The sequence below is a fragment of the Gossypium hirsutum genome, chromosome A12 (genome assembly GCF_007990345.1).
Source record: "Gossypium hirsutum isolate 1008001.06 chromosome A12, Gossypium_hirsutum_v2.1, whole genome shotgun sequence".
NCBI lineage: Eukaryota > Viridiplantae > Streptophyta > Magnoliopsida > Malvales > Malvaceae > Gossypium > Gossypium hirsutum.
In genome coordinates, this window is record NC_053435.1 from 16,242,247 (window position 1) to 16,268,535 (window position 26,289).

General features: G+C 36.6%; 2 non-coding genes across 2 annotated transcripts; both read right to left on the bottom strand.

Moving 5' to 3' along the window:
• Nucleotides 1–16,486: 16,486 nt before the first annotated feature.
• On the bottom strand, nucleotides 16,487–16,593 carry LOC121211799 (small nucleolar RNA R71). Its single transcript, XR_005907017.1, has one exon. It is a non-coding gene; the product is annotated as a small nucleolar RNA R71 (small nucleolar RNA).
• Nucleotides 16,594–26,182: 9,589 nt separating this feature from the next.
• LOC121211527 (small nucleolar RNA R71) lies at nucleotides 26,183–26,289 on the bottom strand. Its single transcript, XR_005906751.1, has one exon. It is a non-coding gene; the product is annotated as a small nucleolar RNA R71 (small nucleolar RNA).

Sequence of the window (26,289 nt, forward strand, 5' to 3'; positions counted from 1 at the left end):
TCAGCACTGGACTTGGATGGAGATGTTTAATAATGGGTTGAATACACATACAAGAATGGTAGTTGATGCTTCTGCCAATGGTGCCTTGTTGGAGAAATCTTACAATAAAGCTTATGAGATTTTGGAATGGATTTCCAACATTGATTACCAATATCTTACCACGTGAATTGGGAATGGCAGGAGAGTTGCTGGCACCATGGAACTTGATGCAACCGCTTCATTTACTGCCCAGGTATCATTTTTAACTAATATGACCAAAAGAATGAAGAGACCAATTGTAGTTTAGGAGATGAAAGCAGTCGAACCAGCGTGTGCTTATTGTGGTGAAGACTATGAATTTGACGATTGCCTATCAAATCCAGCATCTATGTTACATGGGTAATTTCAACCAGAACAATAACCCCTATTCCAACACGTATAATCCAGGGTGGAAGCAACATCCAAACTTTAGTTGGAATAATCAAGGTGCGGGAATTTTAACAACGTTACAAGATAAAATGCCATTAGTGCATCTCCTACTTGTACTCAACCTATGTCAAGGCAGAATGCCCAACAAGGTCAGGCATCGGTTCCTTCATCATCATCTATTGAAGCCTTGTTGAAAGAATATATGGCTAAAAATGATGTTGTAATTCAGAGTCAAGCTGCATCCATCGAGCTATTGAGAATCAAGTAGGGCAGACAACAAATGCTTTGAGTTCTAGACCACAAAGAGCTCTACCAAGTGATACTAAGAATTCGAGATCACAAGGGAAGGAGCATTGTAAGGTAATTACTCTCAAAAGTGGCACTCAGCTGAATGAAATTGTAACACCCCTAACTCGTATCCATCGCTGGATTAGGGTTACGGAGCATTACTGTACAAATGGAACATTACATCATACTTTTCATACATTAATATAAACATCACAAAATTCATTCATAAACATACAAATCATCCTTGAATCGAGCCCTCGAGGCCCTAAAAATACACTAGAAACTAAATTGAAAACATTTAGAAAGTTCAAGAAAAAGTTAAAAAATTTGGTCTACAGGGTTCACACGGCTATATGGCTAGGCCGTGTGCCTCACACGATTGAGACACATGCCCGTGTCTCAGGCTGTGTAACAATTGAAATAGGGTCACACGACTATCTCCTAGCTCATGTCCTTACCCGTGTAACTCTCTGAGTAGGGTCACATGGCCAAGTTAGACGACTGTGTGCCAGGCAGTGTAACTCGAAATAGCTTCACATGCCCATCTACCAGGCCATGTGCTAGGCTACGTAACAGCCTTACTTGCATGCATGAAAACCTACAAGGGACACATGGGTGTGTTGCCAGGCTATGTGTCACACATGACTAAGTCACACGCCCGTGTCTCAGGCCGTATGGACATGAAATTGACCAAATTCAAGCCATTTCCATCACCAATTCAAGCAGCCATCTAAAGACCTTTAAGAACACCTAATCAAAGTATCAAAACATGACCAAAACCAACATGAAATGACCAATTCAATAGTTCAAAACCATTCAACCAATATGCCATACAAGGCACCTCAAACGCAAAGATACAAACTTATAAAAACATGCACATATTTGAATCACATTTCTACTATCAAACATAAGTCAACTTTTATCAGATCACACTTCAAAATTGACCATTAACATTTCAACATAACTTGCCATTTGAGCCATACCTTTTATGATTCATAAGTACCATAATGACACAAACAAATCAACATCATATAGTGTCAAAAACAACTTATATATGCCAAAATCATCAACCAACATTCAACTAACTTTAAACATAAGTCCACATATACATGCTATTATAACCTTGATCAAAACATCAAAAACTACCGAAATTTATGCTGGATAGTATGATAGATCTCTGACGAGCTTCCAATCTGATCGAGCTTTAGATTATCTATAAAACATTGGAAAGAAACTACGTAAGCACATAATGCTTAGTAAATTCGTATAAACTTAAAACCTCATATTCCATTTCAATGATAAACTTTATAGAATAAATATAAACCTATACCAATGCCATAAGATTTATAAATCTATATAACCATCAACTCAGATATAAGTACGTCATTTAACTAATAAATTCTTTTATATCATTATAATATATCCCAGTTATGAACTTACCGTTTCATTCCCTTTTCTTACCCATTTCATTTGCATAATACAAAGCATAAGCGTAAACATCAACCATAACCAAAAGCTTGACACAAGCCTAAACATCATCATCAATACACAAGTTAGTGCATTTATACATAACTCTTTTGGGATCAGCCACATGATAAGCCATTTCATGAAAAAATACATCATTTGATTCATACAACCTTTTCATGAACATAATCATATTTCCATTGAAGTTTACCATTTCAATCATTTTTATTAATACATGATATAGTTCATTTGAACACTTACTGTTCCTTTCCTTTTCATGCCCGCTGAACCACTTAAAATATCATCGAATACTCGGGAAAACTCACATGAAGTGTGCTTAAACATATAATCATAACATTTGAGCTGTGAAATGGGCTTGCTCACATGAGCTGTAGGTCAGAATGTAAGCTACACGATACTGCTCACATGAGCTATGGAGAATCCATGACAAATGCAGGACCTCAGCCATCAGTAGGACATTCAAGACTAGCACCCGAAACATGAAATCCCTAATAACATGTCATTTGTATCCTACAGATTCCTAAGGTTCAACCGAGGCTCGATAATCGTCATGGCATTTCATCGGATATACATGGATTATTGACATTACCAATACATAATAACATATAATTAAATAACATAAACATAGTACTTCGTACATACAAACTTACCTGACTAAATTGCAGAATTGTCAAAGTATAGACGCTATTTGGTATTTTCCCCTTCACTTAGATTTTTCAATCGTTCTTGATCTAAATTAATAATTTCATTTAATTTATTATTTCAAACAACAAAATCAATTATTTTATGCAATTAAGCCTTTTTGAACATTTTACAAAATCGCCCCTAATATTTTAATTTTATTCAATTTAGTCCTTGAGCCTAAAACATGGAAATTAACCATTTTTACTCAATTTCAAGCCTAGCCAAATTTATTGGAACCTTACTACAGCTCATATTCGCAGTTATTACACATTAAATCCTTGTACTTTTATATTTTCACATTTTAGTCTTTAAAACATTAAAATTAAAAAATCACTTTATAAAATAGTCTTATCTAGCAATCAAGCTTAAGATTCTAGCATAAAATTTCAAAACCACCTCAAATTCATCCATGGTAAAATTCTAAATATTTAACAACTTTACAAGTTGACCCACATGTTAGCTAAATTAAGCTATAACTATCTCAAAAACGTAAAAATCATTAAAAACTAACTTCAAAATACCAACATGCATGAATTATGCTCAACCGAACCTTCAAAGCATAAAATGGTGTCTTTTTTCTCTTCATTTTCGGTGGAGAACATAGTTGGGGAAGATGATACAATTATAGTTTTATTTTATTTTTCAAATATACCATTTTAACCTTGGTTAATAATTAAATAAAACATCAAATCCGTGTCCATATTTGTCCAATAATTCCTTAAATGGTTTATCTACCATTTGAGTCTGTTTCCTTTCATTTCCATAGCTGTTTAACCCTTTTAATTAATAAAACTCAACTTTTACACTTTTTACAATTTAATCCTTTTCATTTAATAAATCATTTAAATGTCAAAATTTCTTAACGAAACTTTAATACGACCTTAATAACACTCCATAAATATTTAATAAAACACTTATGACTAGAGTTTATAGAAATGAGGTCTCGATACCTCATTTTCTAAAACCACTTGACTTTAGGGTCTTACCACTTAAACCAAATTATTTTTCCATTTAATAAAAATCATTAAATCAAAATTTGACCATTACACCAAATTACTCATAAATATTAAATAATAATATTTACGAACTCACATGTCAAATTTGTGGCCCTAAAACCACTATTCCGACACTACAAAAAAAGTGGGTTGTTACAGAAATCGTTAAATATGCTATGGAAGAAGATGGCAAATCAAAATGCAACAATGGAAAGATTTCAGAAATGTCTGAAAATCATACTGTGTTTGGAAAGGCTAAACAAAATAATGTTACAGAAGAATCACATCATTTTGCTGATGGAAATGCTACAGCAAAACAACATCATCAACCTAAAGGACGACCACCTCCACCATTTCCGCAACGATTCCACAATTGTAAACAAGATGCTCAGTTTAAAATATTTCTAGATGTCCTTAAGCAACTTCACATAAACATACCATTGGTGGAAGCTTTGGAGCAGATGCCTAATTATGTGAAATTTTTGAAAGACATACTATCAAAGAAGCGTAGATTGGGAGAATTTGAGACTGTAGCTCTCACTGAAGGGTGCACAATGATGTTGACTAATAAATTACCTCTAAAGGTGAAGGACCCAGGGATTTTCAATGTCCCTTGTTCAATTGGAAATCAGTATGTTGGTAAGGCATTTTGTGACTTAGGAGCAAGTATAAATATACTACTTATGTCTATTTTTAGGAAGTTGAGAATTGGGAAAGTAAGACCTATCTATTTTTAGTAAGTTGGGAATTGGGAAAGTAAGACCTATTATTGTAACACCCCTAACCCGTTTCCATCACTGGAACGAGTTACGAGATATTACCCAATCAAATACTTAATCGTAAAGTTTCTATGAGATTACTTCCATCATCTTCATTTCGTTAAATTCATCTTTAATATCGCATAATCCATTTTTACCAAGACTAAAATTCGCACCTTAAACTTCATACATTCTTATTATGACCTTCATAATTCATTCGGCCCTATCAAAGAACCATTTAACATACAAGGAAAATAATCATAGAGAAAGAAATTAACATTCCAATTAGACTCAATATAACCGAATGTACAAGGTGCTATTAAACTACTTATTCAAAAATCTTCATTCCATACTATCATACCCCTTTTACTCCATACAACATGAAAATAACCTCTAATTCTAACACTTAGATTCACGGCATGATGCCTAAACCACCATAAAAGTTTCAACTTTCTTGACATTACCAAGAGTGCATCCAATTATTAACTTAACATATCATAAAACCAAATCAACAATTCAAAACTTACCTCTTACTAGCTAAAGAAAAATGCCGAATTGCTTTGGGGAAAATTTCCCCTTATTCCTTCATCTTTGTTTCGGCTTTGAGAGAAGAAGAAGAAGATGAACACCCTCTCTCTTTTCTCTTTCTTCTATTATTCATCCCTATCATTTTTTTAATTCATTTTATTAGAATTATTTAAATTATTTGTTAACTTAAAAATTATATTAAATTAGAATTAGTGGAGCATCATCATTTCTTGGCCGGCCACTATATATATTATGGGTAAATTGACATGCAAAACCACTATTTTTAATACATGCACTAATAGACCATTATAAAAATTAACCTATCACATTTCTAAAGTGTTTCATATAAGTCCATTTTAATAAATTCACTTAAAAATGACCAAATTAATGCTTGAAACTTTCACACATGCATTTACTCACATCATGAGCATAGAATATAACTTTTAATTATTTATAAAACTCAATTTTTGTGGTCCCAAAACCACTTTCCGACTAGGGTCTAATTAGGACTGTCACAACTCTCCCCCACATAAGGAATTTTCGTCCCCGAAAATCTTACCAGCAAACAAATTAGGATATCGATCCTTCATAGAGTCCTCAAGTTCCCAAGTAGCTTCTTCGACCCCGTGTTTATGCCACAGTACCTTCACTAATGGGATTTTCTTATTTCGCAATTCTTTTACTTCACGTGTTAAAATGCGAACCGGTTCTTCTTCGTAACTCAAATCAGATTGAATCTCGATCTCAGATGGATTAATTATGTGCGATGGATCGAACCTATATCGTTGAAGCATCGAGACATGAAAGACGTTGTGAATCTTTTCAAGTTCAGGGGGTAAAATTAATCGGTATGCGACTGGTCCAACTCGTTCGGATATTTCATACGGCCCGATGAATCTCGGACTCAATTTGCCATTACGGCCAAATCTGAGCACCTTTTTCCAAGGTGAAACTTTAAGAAACACTTTGTCTCCAACCTAATATTCAATGTCTTTTCTTTTTAAATCCGCATATGACTTCTGACGATCCGATGCTGCTTTCAGACTTTCACGGATTACTTTTACTTTCTGCTCAGCATCTTTAATTAAATCAACCCCAAAAATTTTACTTTCACTAAGTTCAGTCCAAAACAAGGGTGTACGGCATTTACGACCATACAAAGCCTCGTAAGGTGCCATCTTAATGCTTGATTGAAAACTATTATTGTAAGCGAATTCAATCAAAGGCAAATACCTTTCCCATGAACCACAAAACTCTAGGATACAACATCTCAACATATCTTCGAGTATCTGAATTATCCGCTCAGATTGACCATCAGTCTGGGGATGAAAAGCGATGCTAAAATGCAACTTGGTACCCAATGCTTCTTGCAATTTCTTCCAAAATTGCGATGTAAATCTCGGATCTCTATCCGACACAATAGAAATAGGTACTCCATACAATCGGACAATTTGGGAGACATATAATTCTGCCAATTTATCGAGCGAGAAATCAGTACGAACAGGGATAAAATGAGCAGACTTCGTCAATCTATCAACAATAACCCAGATTGAGTCTTTCTTACTCTGTGTCAACGGTAAGCCAGTTACAAAGTCTAACGTTACTCGATCCCATTTCCATTCGGGTATCATGATCGGCTGAAGTAATCCTGAAGGCACTTGATGTTCTGCTTTCACTTGTTGACATATCAAACACCTTGAAACAAAGTCAGAAATGTCTCGTTTCATGCCAGGCCACCAAAATTGACGTTTCAGATCATTGTACATTTTTGTACTCCCCGGGTGAACTGACATTCGACTACTATGAGCCTCGCTCAAAATCATTGAAATAAGTTCTGAATTTCTTGGAACACATAATCGACTTTTGAACATCAAGCAATCATTGTCGTCAATCTGAAACTCTGAGTCCACATTTGAATCACATTCAACTCGTTTAGCAACCAATTCAGTGTCAACTTTCTAGGATTCAAGTATTTGATGGATCAATAATGGTTTGGCCTTTAATTCTGCTACTAGCACATTATCGGATGAAACAGACAGGTGAACATTCATCGCTCTCAAAGCAAACAGCGCTTTACGACTTAAAGCATCGGCAACCACGTTAGCCTTTCCCGGGTGATAATCAATGACGAGTTCATAATCTTTCAACAACTCAAGCCAACGTCTTTGTCACAGATTCAAATCTCTTTGAGACATCAAATATTTAAGACTTTTGTGGTCCGAATAAATATGACACCTCTCTCCAAACAGTAGTGTCGCCATATTTTCAAGGAGAATACTATGGCCGCTAATTCAAGATCATGGGTCGGATAGTTTTTCTCATGCGACTTTAATTGTCTCGACGCGTAAGCCACAACTCGACCTTCTTGCATCAACACACAACCTAGCCCAAGCAATGATGCATCACTGTAAATAACAAACTCTTTATCGAATTCCGGCTGTACTAGCACTGGAGCTTCAGTTAAACAGGTTTTTAATCGATCGAAACTTTCCTGACATTTTTCTGACCATTCAAACTCAACATCTTTTTGAAGTAGTTTTGTCAGCGGTGTAGCTATTATCGAAAAACCCTTTACAAACCGTCGGTAATAACCAGCAAGTCCCAAAAAGCTCCTAACTTTAGTAACATTCCTCGAAGGCTTCCAATCGAGTATGTCCGAAATTTTGTTCGGATCAACTCTAATACTTGATGCGGATACCACGTGCCCCAAAAAGCTAACCTCTCTCAACCAAAACTCGCATTTACTGAATTTTGCGTATAACTGCTTGTCTTGTAACATCTGTAATACCAATCTCAAATGCTCAACATGTTCAGTTTCATCTCGTGAATAAATCAAGATGTCATCTATAAACACAACCACAAACCGATCCAGATATTGTCTGAAAATTCGATTCATTAAGTCCATAAATACCGCAGGGGCGTTAGTGAGTCCAAACGGCATCACCAAGAACTCGTAGTAACCGTATCTTGTTCTAAAAGCAGTTTTAGGTATGTCTGAGTCTCGAACACGCAATTGATAATAACCCGATCTCAAATCTATCTTTGAAAATACTGATGCTCCCTTTAGCTGGTCAAACAAATCATCAATACGTGGTAACGGATATTTATTCTTTATTGTTGCTTGGTTCAATTGACGATAGTCGATGCACATTCTCATGGTTCCATCTTTATTTTTCACGAATAATACTGGTGCACCCCAAGGTGAGAAACTCGGTCGAGCAAAGCCTCTATCCGTCAACTCTTGTAACTGCGTTTTCAATTCTTTCAATTCCGTTGGTGCCATACGATAAGGAGCTATCGAGATTGGTGTGGTACCAGGTACAAGTTTGATGCCAAATTCTATCTTTCGAACAGGTGGTAATCCCGGTAACTCCTCAGGAAAAACATCTGAATACTCACAAACCACTGGTACTGATTCAAGTTTCCTTTCCGCCTCTTTGCTATCAAATACGTACGCAAGATATGGTTCACACCCCTTTCTCACATATCTCTGAGCGATCATCGAGGATATTATTGCTGGCACTCCCTTTAAGTCAGTAGACTCAACTCGGACTATCTCATTATTTGCACACTTCAAATCAATGGTCTTTCTTTTGCAACTCACCACTGTATCATGTACGGTCAACCAATCCATAACAAGAATAACATCAAATTCATCAAATGGTAAAAGCATCAAATCGGCCGAAAAACAGGAATTTCAGATTATTAGAGGGCATTTCTTACACACTTTGTCAACAAGTACATATCAACCCAAAGGATTTGACACTTGAATTACGAACTCAGTAGACTCAACAGGTAGAGTCTTACTGGATGCTAAAGTCTCACATACATATGAATGAGTAGAGCCAGGGTCAATCAATGCAATCACATCAGTATCAAAGAGAGTGAAAGTACCAGTGATAACATCAGGAGAGGATGCCTCCTCTCATGCGCGGATGGCATAAGCTCTGGCAGGAGCACGAGTCTCAGATCGAACAGCCCTATCAGAAGTCCCTCTCTGACTACCACCCCTACCTCCTGAAATTCTCGGTGGTCTACCTCTAGTCGTTGTTCCACTAGGTCTTGCACCTTGCATCTTATTTTTCTCATCAAGTTCCGTGCAATCTCTAATGAAGTGATCCTTCGAACTGCATCTGTAACAGACCCTGTTAGTAGACTTACCCCAACATTCACCTACATGTCGTCTTCCACATTGTGGACATTTAGGTTTTTCTTGGCGATTGTTACCCACACTAGCAACCGAAGTAGCTTGAGAGTCCGTTGATGGTCGCTCTCTAATAGAAATTCCTACAGTCGTCTTCGATTTATTAGTATCTTCCCTGAACTTCTTTACAGCGGAGAATGAAGTTTTACTCGCCGATCTTTTATGAAAGTCTCTAGCTTCAAATTTAGCCTTCTTTTTCTCCTTTCCAAGTTCTTCTGCCTTGCAAGCTCGTTCAACTAGTGTTACAAATTCTTTTATCTCTAAAATACCCACTAGTAGCTTTAAATCTTCATTCAATCCTTCTTCAAATCTTTTACACATGGCAATTTCATCAGCTACACACTCCCGAGCATATAGACTGAGTCTTACAAACACACATTCGTATTCAGATACTGTCATACAGCCTTGCTTAAGTTCCAAAAATTCTTTATGCTTTTGATCGACGAATCGTTGACTAATATACTTTTTTCGAAATTCCGTCTGGAAGAAATCCCAAGTAACTCGTTCCTTCGGGACTATAGTAATCAAGGTTCTCCACCAATAGTAGGCTGAGTCTCGTAACAAAGATATGGCACACTTTAAACACTCATCAGGTGTGCAAGACAGCTCATCAAAAATCCGGATGGTGTTATCAAGCCAAAACTCGACCCTTTCAGCATCATCAGTAGCTATGGCTCGGAATTCCTCGGCCCCGCGCTTCCTAATCAAATCCACAAGAGGTTTACTTAGCCTTACAAGATCAGTAATTGATGGTATTATAGGCACTTGAGGCGGATTATTTAAATTCGGGAATGGTTGAGTAGCCGGGTTAGTTCTGGCATATTGTGCGACCCACTCATTCATCATGGTAAAGAAGGCTTGTTTTGCCCCATCATTTTGATTATTCGCAGATAATTGAGGCTCAACAGGAGGTGTCCCTTGCGCAGGAGCAGCCGCTACACTTTCAACGTCATCCGCTAAGGTTCCCTCTAGATTGGGTTCCATTTACTAATCAAAACAATAATTTCGACCGTCAGAAGTCATCACACTATCAAATACTAACATTAAGGCATGTATAGCTAGACTCATACGTGCTATGGTAGTCCTATAACCGACTAAGCCATAGCTCTGATACCAATAAAATGTAACACCCCTAACCCGTTTCCATCGCCGAAACGAGTTACGAGATATTACCCAATCAAATACTTAATCGTAAAGTTTCTATGAGATTACTTCCATCATCTTCATTTCGTTAAATTCATCTTTAATATCGCATAATCCTTTTTTACCAAGACTAAAATTCGCACCTTAAACTTCATACATTCTTATTATGACCTTCATAATTCATTCGGCCCTACCAAAGAACCATTTAACATACAAGGAAAATAATCATAGAGAAAGAAATTAACATTCCAATTAGACTCAATATAACCGAATGTACAAGGTGCTACTAAACTACTTATTCAAAAATCTTCATTCCATACTATCATCCCCCTTTTATTCCATACAACATGAAAATAACCTCTAATTCTAACACTTCGATTCACGGCATGATACCTAAACCACCATAATAGTTTCAACTTTCTTGACATTACCAAGAGTGCATCCAATTATTAACTTAACATATCATAAAACCAAATCAACAATTCAAAACTTACCTCTTACTAGCTAAAGAAAAATGTCGAATTGCTTTGGGATAAATTTCCCCTTATTCCTTCATCTTTGTTTCGGCTTTGAGAGAAGAAGAAGAAGATGAACACCCTCTCTCTCTTTTCTTTCTTCTATTATTCATCCCTATCATTTCTTTTTTTTTAATTCATTTTATTAGAATTATTTAAATCATTTGTTAACTTAAAAATTATATTAAATTAGAATTAGTGGAGCATCATCATTTCTTGGCCGGCCACTATATATATTATGGGTAAATTAACATGCAAAACCACTATTTTTAATACATGCACTAATAGACCATTATAAAAATTAACCTATCACATTTCTAAAGTGTTTCATATAAGTCCATTTTAATAAATTCACTTAAAAATGACCAAATTAATGCTTGAAACTTTCACACATGCATTTACTCACATCATGAACATAGAATATAACTTTTAATTATTTATAAAACTCGATTTTTGTGGTCCCGAAACCAGTTTCCGACTAGGGTCTAATTAGGACTGCCATAATTACAGTTACATTGCAACTAGTTGATCGATTATATGCACATCTGGAAGGTAAAATTGAAGACTTGCTGGTAAGAGTTGAAAATTTTATTTTTCTAACAGATTTTCTTATATGAAACTGAAAAAAATGTGCAAATTATTCTTGGAAGACCTTTTCTTGCTACAAGCAAGACTTTAATTGATGTGAAAAAAGGTGAACTGACCATGAGGGTAAATGAATAGCTGATCACGTTCAATGTATTCGGTGTCTTGAAATGTGCTGATGAGAATGAAGAATGTCGCACCATTGATTTGATAGAAATAGCAGTGGAGGAAGAGTTCATAAGATTTTGCCACAGCAATTCTAATAGTGATGAAGACTCACTTAAGTAGAGTGACGCAATAATTTTTAAGGATCTTGGTGAACTAATGGAAGCCAAGCAGTTTGTGGATGACCAAAGAAGAAGTTTGAATCCTTGTATTTATTAGATCACTCTTTCAAGCCTTCTAAACCTTTTATAGAGGAACCTCCCACACTGGAGTTGAAACCTTTGCCGTAACATTTAAAATATGCTTATTTGGGAGAAAACAACACTTTGTTAGTTGTTATTTTTTTCGAGTTGACACCTGATCAAGAGGTGAGGTTGTTGGAAGTACTCTGACGATCTAAGAAAGCACTGGGATGGACAATTGTTGACATCAAGGGAATTAGCCCTGCTATCTATATGTATAAAATTTTACTGGAAGATTGTCAGAGTTATTTTATTGAACAACAGAGGAGGTTGAATCCAATAAAGAAGGAAGTTGTTAAGAAAGAGATTATCAAGTGGCTCAACATTAACATTACTTATCCAATCTTCGAAAGCTTATGAGTGAGTCTTGCACAATGTGTACCTAAGAAAAGAGGTGTCACAGTGGTTAGTAATGATAATAATGAGCTTATTCCAACTTGTACTATCACGAGATGGAGAGTATACATGGATTATTGCAAGCTCAATAAGGTAACTCGGAATGACCATTTTACATTACCATTTATTGACCAAATGTTGGATAAATTAGCTGGGAAAATTTTCTACTATTTTGTGGATGGTTATTCAGGATATAATCAAATTACCATAGCTCTAAATGACTAAGAGAAGATAACTTTCACGTGCCCATATGGTAATTTTGCATTTAAACGGATGCCATTCGGGTTATGTAATGCCCTAACAGCCTTTCAGTGTTGTATGATGGCCATATTCTGAGAGATGGTGCAAAATTTTTTTTGAAGTCTTCATGGACGGTTTCTCTGTGTTTGGAAATGATTTTGAGGATTGCTTGAAAAATCTGGAATTGGTTTTGTACTGTTGTGAAGAAAAAAATATTGTTTTAAATTGGGAGAAATGTCACTTCATGGTTCATGAAGGTATTGCTCTAAGGCATAAGATATCGCAACAAGGGATTGAAGTTGACAAAGAAAAAATTGAGGCGACAGATAAATTGCCACCTTCGATCAATGTCAAGGGTATTAGGAGTTTTCTAGGTCATGCGGGATTTTATAGAAGATTCATTAAGGATTTCTCAAATATATCTAAGCCTTTGTGCGCCTTGCTGGACCAAAATAGACCTTTCAAATTTGATAAACCTTGTGTGATCGCTTTCGAGGAGTTAAAAAGGCGATTGGTAATAGCACCAATTGTAATCATTCTAGAATCTACATTGCCACTTGAACTCATGTGTGACGTCAACGACTATGATATGGGAGTAGTGTTGGGACAACAAAAAGACAAGGTAATTCATGCAATTTATTATGCAAGCAGGTCCCTAATGGATGCACAGCTAAACAACACCACCATAAAAAATGAGTTATTGGTTGTGGTGTCCGCATTCGATAAGTTTTATCTTATTTAGTTGGCACCAATGTCATGGTCTACACAAACCACTCTGCTATTAAGTATTTGGTGACCAAGAAATATGCCAAGCCAAGATTAATTTAGTGGATACTTCTACTGGAGGAGTTTAAATTAGAAATTCGAGATAAAAGGGGGATTGAAATCAAGTCGTTGATCACTTGTCAAAGTTAAATGCTAGAAATAAATATGGAAAAATTCAATTGATTAAAGAAGATTTTCTGGATGAGCAACTGTTGGTTGCCATGGCATTACCTTGGTATGTCGATATAGTGAACTTCTTAGTAAGTGGTTTGATGCCACCTGATCTCAACAGCCAAAGAAAATGGAAGTTCCTTCATGATGCCAAGCATTATTAATGGGATGAACCCTTCTTGTTCAAGCAATGTGCTGATCAGATTATTCAGAAGTGTGTCTCTGATGACAAAATACATAGGATTCTACAACAGTGTCACTTAGTGCCTTACGAAGGACACTTCCAAGGAATGAGAACTATTTTCAAGGTACTCTAATCTAGTTTTTATTGGCCGAGATTGTTCAAGGATGCCTACGAATTTTATAATTCATGCAATCATTATCAGAAGACAAGAAATCTATCTAAGAGAAATGAAATGTCATTGCAAAATATTTTGAGATTGAGTTGTTTGATGTTTGGAGAATCGACTTTATGGGTCCATTTCCACCATTATTTGGCAATCTCTACATACTCTTGGCAGTGGACTACAACTTTAAGTGGGTTAAAGTGGCACCCCTCCCTATGAATGATGCCAAGTCAGTGCTGAAGTTTTTGCACAAGAACATTTTTGCAAGATTTGGTACACTTCGGGTAATTATCAATGAAGAAGTTTGTCATTTTTATACATATTAGTTCCTAGTGCATTGTACAGATATGGGGTGAAACATAAGATTGTCACAACATATCATCCCCAAACGATTAGACAAGCGGAGATTTCTAACAGAGAAATTTAGAAAATTCTGGAAAAGGTGTGATAAACCGTAATTTATACATATTTTTATCCTATGCTTAGCACATTTATTGATGATTTCTCCTTGGATTTGGTGAATTCAGTGATCCTAATTCTTTAATTTCATGTTTTATACTTATTTGAGCATAGGAGGTCAAAAAGAGCGAGAAATGGGCCAAAAACGGAGAAAACGGGCCAACATGGGAAAACAACACGGCCTGGAGTTCCGTACACGGGTAGATCACACTCCTGTGTAGGTTTAACAGGCTCTAACACGACTTGGACCTCCTCACATGGGTAGACCATATGTCGGTCCCTATTTAATAGCCTTGAGCATGATCTTGAAGAAATCGCACACGGCGTGTCACACGGGCGTGTCCCTGTCGAGCCCAAGTTTAGTCCTATCCAGAAAAGGCTACTTTTGAGGGCTTTTAGGCATTCTAAAGCCTATTTAAACACCTGAGGGGGCAAATAGAATAGACACAAAGAGTAGGAGGTAAGGAATTACTCAAGAAAAGCCGATTGATCTATCTCAGAAGCCGGATTCATCATCAAGACTAAAGATCTACCTTCAATTTCCTTCAGGAGTTTTGGGTTTTCTTTATGTTTTGTTATCTTTATTCTTTTGAGATGTTTTCTTCCATAATTATGAACTAAACCCCCTAAATACCTAACGGGAATGAAACCTATGACAGATCAAGACAGATCTTGTTATTACTATCTGAATTGTATGATAAATATTTGGTTTGCTCTTAATTATGTGTTCTTAATTCTTGTTTTAATATTTCAGGATATTGATTCAAGTTAATGCGCTTATTAAGAGGAGAAAAAGTCCCTGTCTAAGAGTAAATTTGTTGTAATTAAGCGGAGTTGATTGCATGCCTAGAGATAGGCTGACAAGATTTTGCCAGATTAGGATGAAACCTAATAAGGGAGTCCATAGATCGAGTTAATGCAACACTAGGGTGTTAATTAGAAAGAGATTTCAATTAATCAACCTAGGGTTAGACGTTATTAGTCTTGAGAGAGATAATAATATAACTTAGGGATTTCTACGGATCAAGTCAAATGAATAAATCGTCTAATTCAGAGTTAAATAACAAGTGAAGTCTAGGTGGATTTTTCCTTGGGTATTGTCTTAATCAATCGAGTTTTGCCAAAAGCTTTTCTCCAATTGTCTCTCTGTGCACCCTTATTTTAGTTAATTAGTTTAGATAAACAAATCCCTTAATTTTTAGGCTAGATAATAAAAAGAAAGTAATTACTAGTACTCTTGGTTCCTTTGGGTTCGACAATCCGGTCTTGCTAAAGCTATACTACTATTCGATAGGTACACTTGCCTTTATCTTGATAATAGTTAGTTTCAACAACGATTAATTATAAATTTTAAAACCTGTCGAGAATATCATGTATCAAGTTTTTGGCGCCGTTGCTGGGGAACTAAGATATTAGGAACACTCGATTTTTATTACTTTAGCCATTTTACTTTATTTTTAATTTAAATTTTTATTTTCTTTTCTAATTATCTCTTTCATTCACTTCCGGCAGGTTTTTTATAGTGTATGACTAGAAGAAACCCGTTGGGACCATTACTTTTTGATAGTGAGATCGATCGCACAGCTCATAGAAACCGAAGAGAAATAGGGCGAAGCTTAAGATACACAGAGAAAGAGCAAGAGGACGATATTAAAAGCACAACCGAGGAGATGGCTGAAAATCTGGAAAATTCGGTTCCACCTGCGATTGCCACTGATCTAGTAAATCAGAATCCTGCTCTGCGCACTATGTATGATTATGCTAAACCGAATTTAACAGGAATTGAGTCGAGTATAGTTAGGCCTGCTATTGCTGCAAATAATTTTGAACTGAAACCTAACACGATTCAAATGATACAGCAATTTGTTCAGTTTGATGGTTTGCAGGATGAGGATCCAAACAATCACTTGGCAAATTTTTTAGAGTTTTGCGATTCATTTAAAATCAGTGGCGTTTTTGATGACACCATACGCCTTCGGTTATTTCCCTTTTCATTAAGGAATAATGCTAAACAGTGGTTGAACTCGTTACCACAAGGGTCAATCACTACTTGGGAACAAATGACCGAAAAGTTTTTACTAAAATATTTTTCACCGGCTAAAATGGCTAAATTAAGGAATGATATCTCTTCTTTTGTGCAGATGGATCTAGAAACACTCTACGATGCATGGGCGAGCTACAAGGATCTGTTGAGAAGGTGCCCTCACCATGGGTTACCACTCTAGCTACAGGTTCAAACTTTTCACAATGGCCTGAATCCTTCAACTAGACAGATGGTTGACGCAACCGCTGGTGGGACTATCAATAATAAGACACCTGAGGATGCTTTTGAATTTATAGAAGAGATGTCACTTAATAATTTACAGTGGCAAGTCATGAGGACAAAGCCAACGAAAGCAGCCGGCATTTTTAACATCCATTCGGTCACCATGCTCTTTAATCAGGTAGAACTTTTGAATAGAAAAATTGATGATTTTCTTGGTTCTTCACAGGTTCACCCAGTAATGCAATGCAATGCAATTCAGAATACCCACCTTATGGCCACATCATGGAGAATGAGCAATTAAATTATATGGGTAATAATCCTCGACCTCAAAATAATCCTTATAATAACACTTACAATGCAAGATGGAGGAACCACCCAAATTTCTCATGGGGAGGCCAAGGGAATCAGAGACCACCACCACCTCCAGGCTTCCAACAACCACCTTACCAACAATAGAAAAAGCTAAAATTTGAGGAGATACAAATGAAGTTTATCTCAGTGTCGGAAACTCGCTTTCAAAATACCGAAACAACACTTAAGAATCAACAAGCATCGATCTAAGGGCTCGAAACTCAGATAGGCCAACTCGCCAAATTGATTTCTAAATTTAACCTAAGGGAACAACTCAACGCAATTACCATACAAGACGAGGAAGGGTTAGTTGAACCAGAACTAGAATCGAGGCAAGGAATTGTGGTGAGTAAAGGTAAAAGCGAGCAGAAATGGGTAAGTAAAGAGTACAAACCACGAGTGCCATACCCCAATGGACAAGGAAAGACCGCACAGATGAACAATTTGGTAAATTCCTTAAACTATTAAAGAAATTACACATTAACTTACTTTTTATTGAAGCTCTTTCGCAAATTCCAAACGCAGTCAAATTCTTAAAAGAACTTTTAGCAAATAAACAGAAGTTGGATGAAGCGTCGCATGTGAAGTTAAATGCAGTTTGCTCAGCCATTCTACAGAATAAGCTAGCCAACAAATTGAAAGATCCAGGGAGTTTTACGATTCCTTGTTTAATTGGTAGCTTAAATGTTAAAAATGCTTTGGCTGATTTAGGGGCTAGTATTAATGTCATGCCCTACAAAATTTTTAAACAACTAGGTCTTGGGAAACCCAAACAAACTAGGATGAGTATTCAGTTAGCCGATAAAACTATCAGATTTCTTAGAGGTATCATTGAAGATGTACTTGTAAAAATTGACGAATTTATATTCCCAATCGACTTTGCTGTTCTAGACATAGAAGAAGGTAGTGACGCGCCTATAATTCTAGGACCTTTCACTTCTAAACCAATATGACAGAGTTTGATGATCCAGGAATGGCCCAGTTTTGCCTCGGTGGTTTGGTTCACCAGTTGAGCATCCTTGATTTTGGAATCGCACTGGTACTGTACACGGAGGAGTTCATCGACAACAACGAACTCAACACCCTCCATCTCCATATCCACTATTCTCTTTCGAAGTGTTGGAGTGCTTTAGTCCCTGACTCGGCCACCTATGATCCGAGCTGCTCTAAGGCATCAGCCCTCACCCCATCTCTGCGGTAGCTACACGCCATCTTGGCCCACACTCTGGAAGGACAGCGAGAGAGCACCGGTGTCGTCAATACTCATGACGCTTATTTCTTGTGTAGCATGGTGAACTGGCACATCTTCGACCTAGCCTATTTCATTGCCCTCGCCATTCACCATCAGACGGAGTGGCATAGGAGATGAGTCATCTCCATTGGCCCCTATGTAACTAGACTGGTTCAGTATTTCGAGCCCTTCAACACAGCAGCACAATCATCCTCCCTCACCCTCATCAGCCAGATGTCCCCACAGGGCATCTCGAGCATGCTTCATATGAGGATGATTGAGCGACGTCGTGGAACTGACCCTTCTCAGTACCGCCTCATCCAGTCAACTGAGCAGGAGGACCCAGAGAACATTCCTGATGATGTCCCTCTATGACACGAGGACCTATCATCTCAGCCACCACCTATCCATCGTCCAATTCATGCAGTGGCTTCATACTCTGACATCTTTAAGCGTCTTACTTGATTTGAGTAGCAGTGTTTTTTGCGCTTTTATCACATTGATGCTACTCTACATCAGTTTTGTCAGCACCTTCACATCTCATCGCCACCACCGCCTCGCGAACCATCTGGCGATGACGATGCTTAAAGACTTTTTATTATTTTTATGTTTTTACTTTTATCATTTTAAAACTAATTTTTATTTTATTTTTCTTTAACTTTATTTTTATTCATCCTTAGTTTTTATAATTTATATTGAACAATTTATGCTTTCAGCTATTTCTTTTAGAGTAATCATGCTTTTTTATATTTCTTAAAAAGTTCCTGATTCTATCATAGTTATAAAGAGATCCAAAGCTCACAATTACTTAGGAACTTGCAACTCCATGGGAAAAGGTTCTCCACGACTGCCATGTCTTGCCCGACCACCACGATAACCTCTTCATTGGACACTGTGGTTGTAGAACCCAACCTCTACCACCACCGGAGTATCCTCCTCCAATCTTATCATTGCCTTGGCCGATTATCCTCCATAACTCCAAATCAAGGATTCCATTCATCATTCAGAAAGTTTCAACTCTCTCCCTATCTTTCGATCTTATATCTATAATTTCAGTATATCTAACTCTATACATTGAGTACAATGTACATCTTAAGTGTAGGGGGGTTACTTATTTCATTATCAGAAAAATCCTAAATTTTGTCTTGTTCTCAAATAATCTTCTCATATTATTATTAGAATGAATTTTGATTAATTTATGATTTTTATTGATATGTCTTGAATTAAAACATAGGCATTCATGCATTGATTGTTTAAACTTTAAGGAATTAGAGAATTAAGCATCATAAGTTGATTTTTGAGAATTAAAAAAGTTTTTTAGGTTGTTTCCCCAAGTTTAGGTATTATCTTGAGTTGAAATTCACAGGTTCAAACATTAAATTTCTCAGGATCTCGATGGATATCTCATTTACCGTTAAATCATGCAAGAGATCATTTTAAATACAGACTCCCATGAACCTTGCTCTTACGGTGGGATTACCAGTCCGAGCTAAATCTCCCGTAATATAAACTCACAAAGCAAATGTCGGGATTACCAGTCCAGGTTAAATCCCTTACAATGACACATACTCCTATGAGTTCGGATCTGAATTACTAGTCCAGGCTAAATTCAAATCCTAATCGGATTACCCGTCCGGGCTAAATCCATTTCAGCACACATATTCTTCGGGAGGCTGGATCACTATAGGATCACCCGTCCGGGCTAGGACCTTTCTACCATTAATTCATTTTTGAGAAATCCATCAAATATCCTTTTTATTCAACCAGGACATTTCATTATAACATCAATTTTTCATGAATTATCGTATATTGCATAGAAATATTATAATTTACACATGAACTTACATCTTTAATGTACTTAAAATAGTTTACATTCGAGTTACGCGAACTTACCTGGTAATTGCTTCGGGTTCGTATTTCGGTTATTCTGAAACCTTTCGTTTTCCATGGTCGACCTCAGGAATTGGTTCCTCGGGATCTATATCAGTAAAAATAAATTATTAATACCTCATATTGTTCAATTTAGGCCTTAATTTTGCCCAAGGCAAAATGACCATTTTGCCCCTAACCTTTCACACTTTTACAATTTAGTCCCTAGGCTTGTATAATGAAATGCATGAAATTTCTAGGTTATCCAAGCCTAGTCGAATATTTTTCTTGCTTATAACAGTCCACATTTTCTTTCATTTCACATTTTTCTACTCATTTTCACAATTTTTACAAAATGGTCCCTTAAGCCATTTCCATGAAAAACTACTTAGTAAAAGTTGTTTACCATCCTCTAAACTCTCATATTGCTCCACAAATCATCAAAACAGAAGCATATCATGCATGGGTAAATTTCTAATCATGAACCCTAGCTTGAAATATGGGTAGAAATAGAGAGAGCTTGTTACGAGGATCTCAAAAATACGAAGAACGTTAAAAACGGGGCCAGGGAACAGTTACTATAGAGCTTGAAAATGTTGAAAACCCTAGCTATGGAGATAATTCAATTTTCGGAAGCATGGAGAAGAAAAATGGCTGATTTTGAGATAATTCAATTTTCGGAAGCATGGAGAAGAAAAATGGCTGATTTTTGCTTTCATCTTCCCTTTTTATTTAGTTTATTACCAAATAACCAAAATGCCCTTCCTTAATAACCTTTCAAAATTTTCCATGCATGCCCATTCTTGTCCAAAAACATAGAAATTGGAAAAATTACTCTTTAAAACCTTCTAATTAATAATTCAAAGAAATTTCATACAAATTGCTTCTAGAACCAAAATTTTACAACTTATTCAATTTGGTCCCTAATTACCAATTGGGCACCTTATACTTAGAAGTTCTTCATGAAACTTTAACACATGATTATTTTCATATCCTAGACCTCATAATAATCATAAAAAATATTTTAATGTCAGATTTGTGGTCCTGAAACTACTATTCTGACTAGGCCCAATTTTGGAATGTTATATTTCTCCCCCTTAAGGACTTTCGTCCTCGAAAGGCTTACCAGTAAACATGTTCATCTATTGACTTCTCATTGCTTCTTCTGGTTCCCATGTGGCTTCTTCCACTCCATGTCTATGCCATAAAACTTTCACCAAAGTTATATTCTTATTCCTCAACTGCTTGACTTCTTGAGCTAAAATCTTGACCGGTTCTTCCCCATAGGTCATGTCCTGTCTAATCTCAACTTCCATCGGTGAAATCACGTGACAGGGATCTGATCTATATCTATGTAACATAGACTCATGGGATACATCGTGAATCTTTCCAATTCGGATGGCAATGCTAAGTGGTAGGCTAACGGTCCAACTTTCTCAGTAATCTCATAAGGTCCGATAAACTTGGACTCAGTTGCCCTTTCGATCAAATCTCAAGACCTTTTTCCATGGAGTTACCTTCAAGAATACTTTATCTCTAACTTGAAACTCAATCTCTTTTCTTTTCAAATCAGCATATGAATTTTACCTATCCATTTCCGTTTCTAAGCAATCTCGTATCACTTTTACCTTTTCCACAGTTTTCTTGATCAAATCAACTCCGTGAATCCGGTGTTCTTTGAATTCTGTCCAATACAATAGAGTCCGACACTTCCAGCCATACAATGCCTCATAAGGTGCCATCTTTAAACTCGTTTGGAAACTATTATTGTAAGTGAATTCCACTAATGGCAAGTATTTTTCCCAACTACCCTGAAATTCAAGGACGCAACACCGCAACATGTCTTCGAGAGTTTGAATCATCCGCTTAGACTGACCATCAGTCTGTGGGTGAAATGCCGTACTAAAACTCAACTTTGTACCCAAGGCTTCTTGTAACTTCTTCCAAAATCTTGAAGTGAATCTCGGGTCCCTATCTTAGATAATTGATAACGGTACCCCATGTAATCTCACAATTTTGGAAATGTACAAGTCGGCCAATTTATCAAGAGAGTAATCTATACGTACCAGAATGAAATGAGCCGCCTTCGTTAGTCTATCAACTATAACCCATACAACATTTTTCATTTTCTAGGTTACCCACAATCCAGTCACAAAATCCATAGTAATCCTATCCCACTTCCATTCGGGGACCATCAAAGGCTTTAATAAACCCGAAGGTACTTGTTTTTAGCCTTGACCTGTTGACATATTAATCATTTCGACAAAAATTCAGAGATGTCTCTTTTCATACCATTCCACCAGTACATTGTCTTTAAATCATTGTACATCTTAGTGCTTCTCGGATGAATAGATAGACGGCTATCATGTGCCTCTTGCAAAATTTTTTGAATAAGTTCATCATCTTTGGGTACACAGACCCTATCTCGAAACATCAAGCAACCATTAGGACCAATCCGAAAGTCTGATTCAACTCCCCTCTCACATTGTGTTCTCTTGACATGCAAGTCGCTATCACTGATTTAAGCTGCGCAAATTTCTTGGAGAAAGGTCGGTCTGGCTCTTAACTCTAACAAAACCAAACCATCATTAGACAACACCAATCAAGTGTTCATAACCCTCAATGTAAACAAAGACTTCCTACTTAAGGCATCAGCGACCACATTCGCCTTTCCCAGGTGATAATTAATTATCAACTTATAATCTTTAATCAGCTCTAACCATCTTCGCTGTCTCAGATTCAATTCCTTTTGAGTCATCAAATACTTCAAACTCTTGTGATCTGTGAATACACGGTAAGCTTCACCATACAAATGGTGTCTCCAAATTTTCAAGGCAAATACAATGGCAGCCAACTCCAAGTCATGTGTTGGATAATTTTTCTCATGCGGCTTTAGTTACCTCGAAACATAGGCTATTACTTTGCCCTTTTGCATAAGCACGCAACCCAGTCCATTCAAGGATACATCACTATAAACTACGAATTCTTTTCCAGGCTCAAGTTGCATTAAAACTGGAGCTTCAGTCAACAACTTCTTCAATTTCTCGAAACTCTTCTAACACTTCTCTGACTATTCAAACTTAATGCCTTTTTGTAGTAATCTCGTCAAAGGAGTTGCAATCATCGAAAATCCTTTCATGAAGCATCGATAGTAACTAGCTAAGCCCAAAAAGCTTCTAACCTCGATTACGCTCCTCGGCGGCTTCCATTCGACAATAGCAAATATCTTATTTGAATCAACTCAGATACCTTCACCCGAAACAATGTGACCTAAGAATCCTACCTCTCGGAGCCAAAACTCACTCTTGCTAAATTTAATATACAACTGTTTGTCCCGTAAAGTCTGTAAAATAGTTCCCAGATGTTTCACATGTTCAGCCTCATTCTTGGAATAAATCAGGATATCATCTATAAATACAACAACAAACTTGTCTAAGTAAGGCCAAAATATCCTATTCATCAAGTCCATAAACATAGCCGGAGCATTAGCCAATCGAAAAGGCATCACAAGAAATTCGTCATGGCCATACCTCATTCTGAAAGCAGTCTTAGGCACGTCCTACTCCTTAACTCACAACTGATAATAGCCAGATCTCAAATCTATTTTGGAAAACATAGTGGCTCCCCTCAATTGATCAAACAGGTCGTCGATCCTTGGCAACAGATATTTATTCCTAATAGTTACCTTGTTTAGTTGGCAGTAATCTATACATAATCTCATCGAACCATCTTTCTTCTTTACAAATAATACGAGAGCACCCCTAGGTGAAAAGCTTGGTCTTGCGAAACCCTTATCTGTCAGTTCTTGCAACTGTGCTTTTAACAATTTCAACTCGGTTGGTGCCATCCTATACAGGGTAATAGAAATAGGTGCTGTTCCTGGCACTAGCTCAATACCAAACTCTACTTCTCTAATAGGAGGCAAACCAGACAACTCTTCTGAGAACACAACCGAATATTCACTCACTATCAGCACCCACTCCATCTTTAACTCTGATTCTTTAGTATTCAGTACAAAAACAAGGTAGGCTTTGATAAACCATAATATATACATATTTTTATCCCATGCTTGGCATATTTTTGGATGATTTATCACAAGAGTTAGTGAATTTAATGCTCCTAATCCTTTAAATTCATGTTTTATACTTAGGTGAGCATAATAAGGTGAAAAGAGCAAGAAACAGGCCAAAAACGAGCAAAATGGGCTTATCTTAGTATCTCACACGACCTAGGCACTTTCACAGGGTAAACCACACACCCATGTGAGACACACGAGCAGGCCACACGCCCGTGTGTCATGGTCATGTCGACTAAAAACCAACTCAGAATTACACACGGATTGAGCACCATCACACGGGCGTGACACACGATCGTGTCCCTGTCGAGCCCAAGTCTAATTCTACTAGGAAAAGGCTAATTTTAAGGGTTTTGAAACATTCTAAAGTCTATATAAACACCCTAGAAGAGGATCAAAAGGGGGACACAAAATCGAAAGGAGAAAATACTCAAGGACAGCCATCAGAACAGGATCTACTTCAAGACTGAAGATCTCCATTCAATTTCCTTAGAAGTTCTTTGGGTTTTTTATGTTTTGTTGTTTTCCCAATTTGGAGATGTTTTCCATTATTATGAACTAAACTCCCTAAATACCTAAGGGAGGTGAAACCTAAGATAGATCTTATTACTATTTGAATTATATGATAAATACTTGTTCTTATTCTCAATTGTGAGTTTTAATTCTTGTTTTAATATTTCAGGATATTAATTCAGGTTTTGATGTGCTTATTCAGTGGAGCAAAAGTCCTTGTTTAAGAGTAGATCCTCCATAATTAAGCAGAGTTACATACAATCCTAGAGATAGGACGACATAAATCTACAGGATTGGAGTCAAATCTAATAAGGGAATCCATAGATCGAGTTAATGAGACAATAGGGGTTTTAATTAGAAAGAGATTTCAATTAATCAACCTAGAGTCAGTTGTTCTTAGTCTCGAGAGAGAAATTAACATAAATCAGGGATTTTTATGGATTAAGTCAAGTGAATAAATCATCTAATTCAGAAGTGATAAGTGAAGTCTAGGTTGATTCTTCCTTGGGTATTGTCTTCTCCATCGGTTTTCTAAACAATATTTTTTAACTTTTACCTCTGTCGTAAACTTAGTTAATTAGATAATTAGTTTTAGTTAAAACATTCCTTTAATTGTTAGGCTAGATAATAAAAAGATAGTAATTACTAATACTTTTAGTCCTTGTGGATACGATATTTCTGGTCTCGCCATAGCTATACTACTGTTCGATAGGTGTGCTTGCCTTAGTTGAATTTTTAGTTAGTTTAGCGACCATCAAGTTTTTGATGCTGTTGCCGAGGACTAAGATATTAGGAATGCTTGATTTTTATTACTTTAGCCATTTTTACTTTTATTGCAATTTACTTTTTGTTTTTAAGTTTAATTTTTCTTTTCTAAATTTTTCTTTTTAATTGCTTCTGGCAGGTGTCTCTAGTTTATGACTAGGAGGAACCTGTCAGGACCTTTGCTTTTTGATAGTGAGATTGAGAGCACATCTTGCAGAAACCAAAGAGAAATAAGGCGAAGTCTACAATACATAGAGGAAGAGTGAGAGGATGATATCCATACTACAATTGAAGAGATGGCTAATAATCAGAACAATCTGATACCTCCTGTGGTTGCTGTAAATCCAGTAAATCAGGATCTTGCTCCTCGTACTATGTATGATTATGGTAAACCTACTTCAACAGGAACTGAATCGAATATAGTTAGACCTGCTGTTATTGCAAATAACTTTGAACCGAAACCTAATACTATTCAAATGATACAACAGTTTGTTCAGTTTGATGGTTTCCAGGACGAGGATCCAAACACTCATTTAGCAAATTTTCTGGAATTCTACGACACTTTTAAGATTAATGGAATTTATGACGATGCCATTCACCTTCAATTATTTCCCTTTTCATTAAGGAATAAGGCTAAACAGTGGTTGAACTCATTACCACGGGGATCAATCACTACTTAGGAGCAAATGACCGAAAATTTTTTACTCAAATATTTTTCACTAGCTAAAACGACTAAATTGAGGAATGATATCTCTTCTTTTGTGTAGATGGATTTAGAAAAACTATATGATGCATGGGAGAGATGCAAGGATTTATTGAGAAGGTGCCCTCACCATGGATT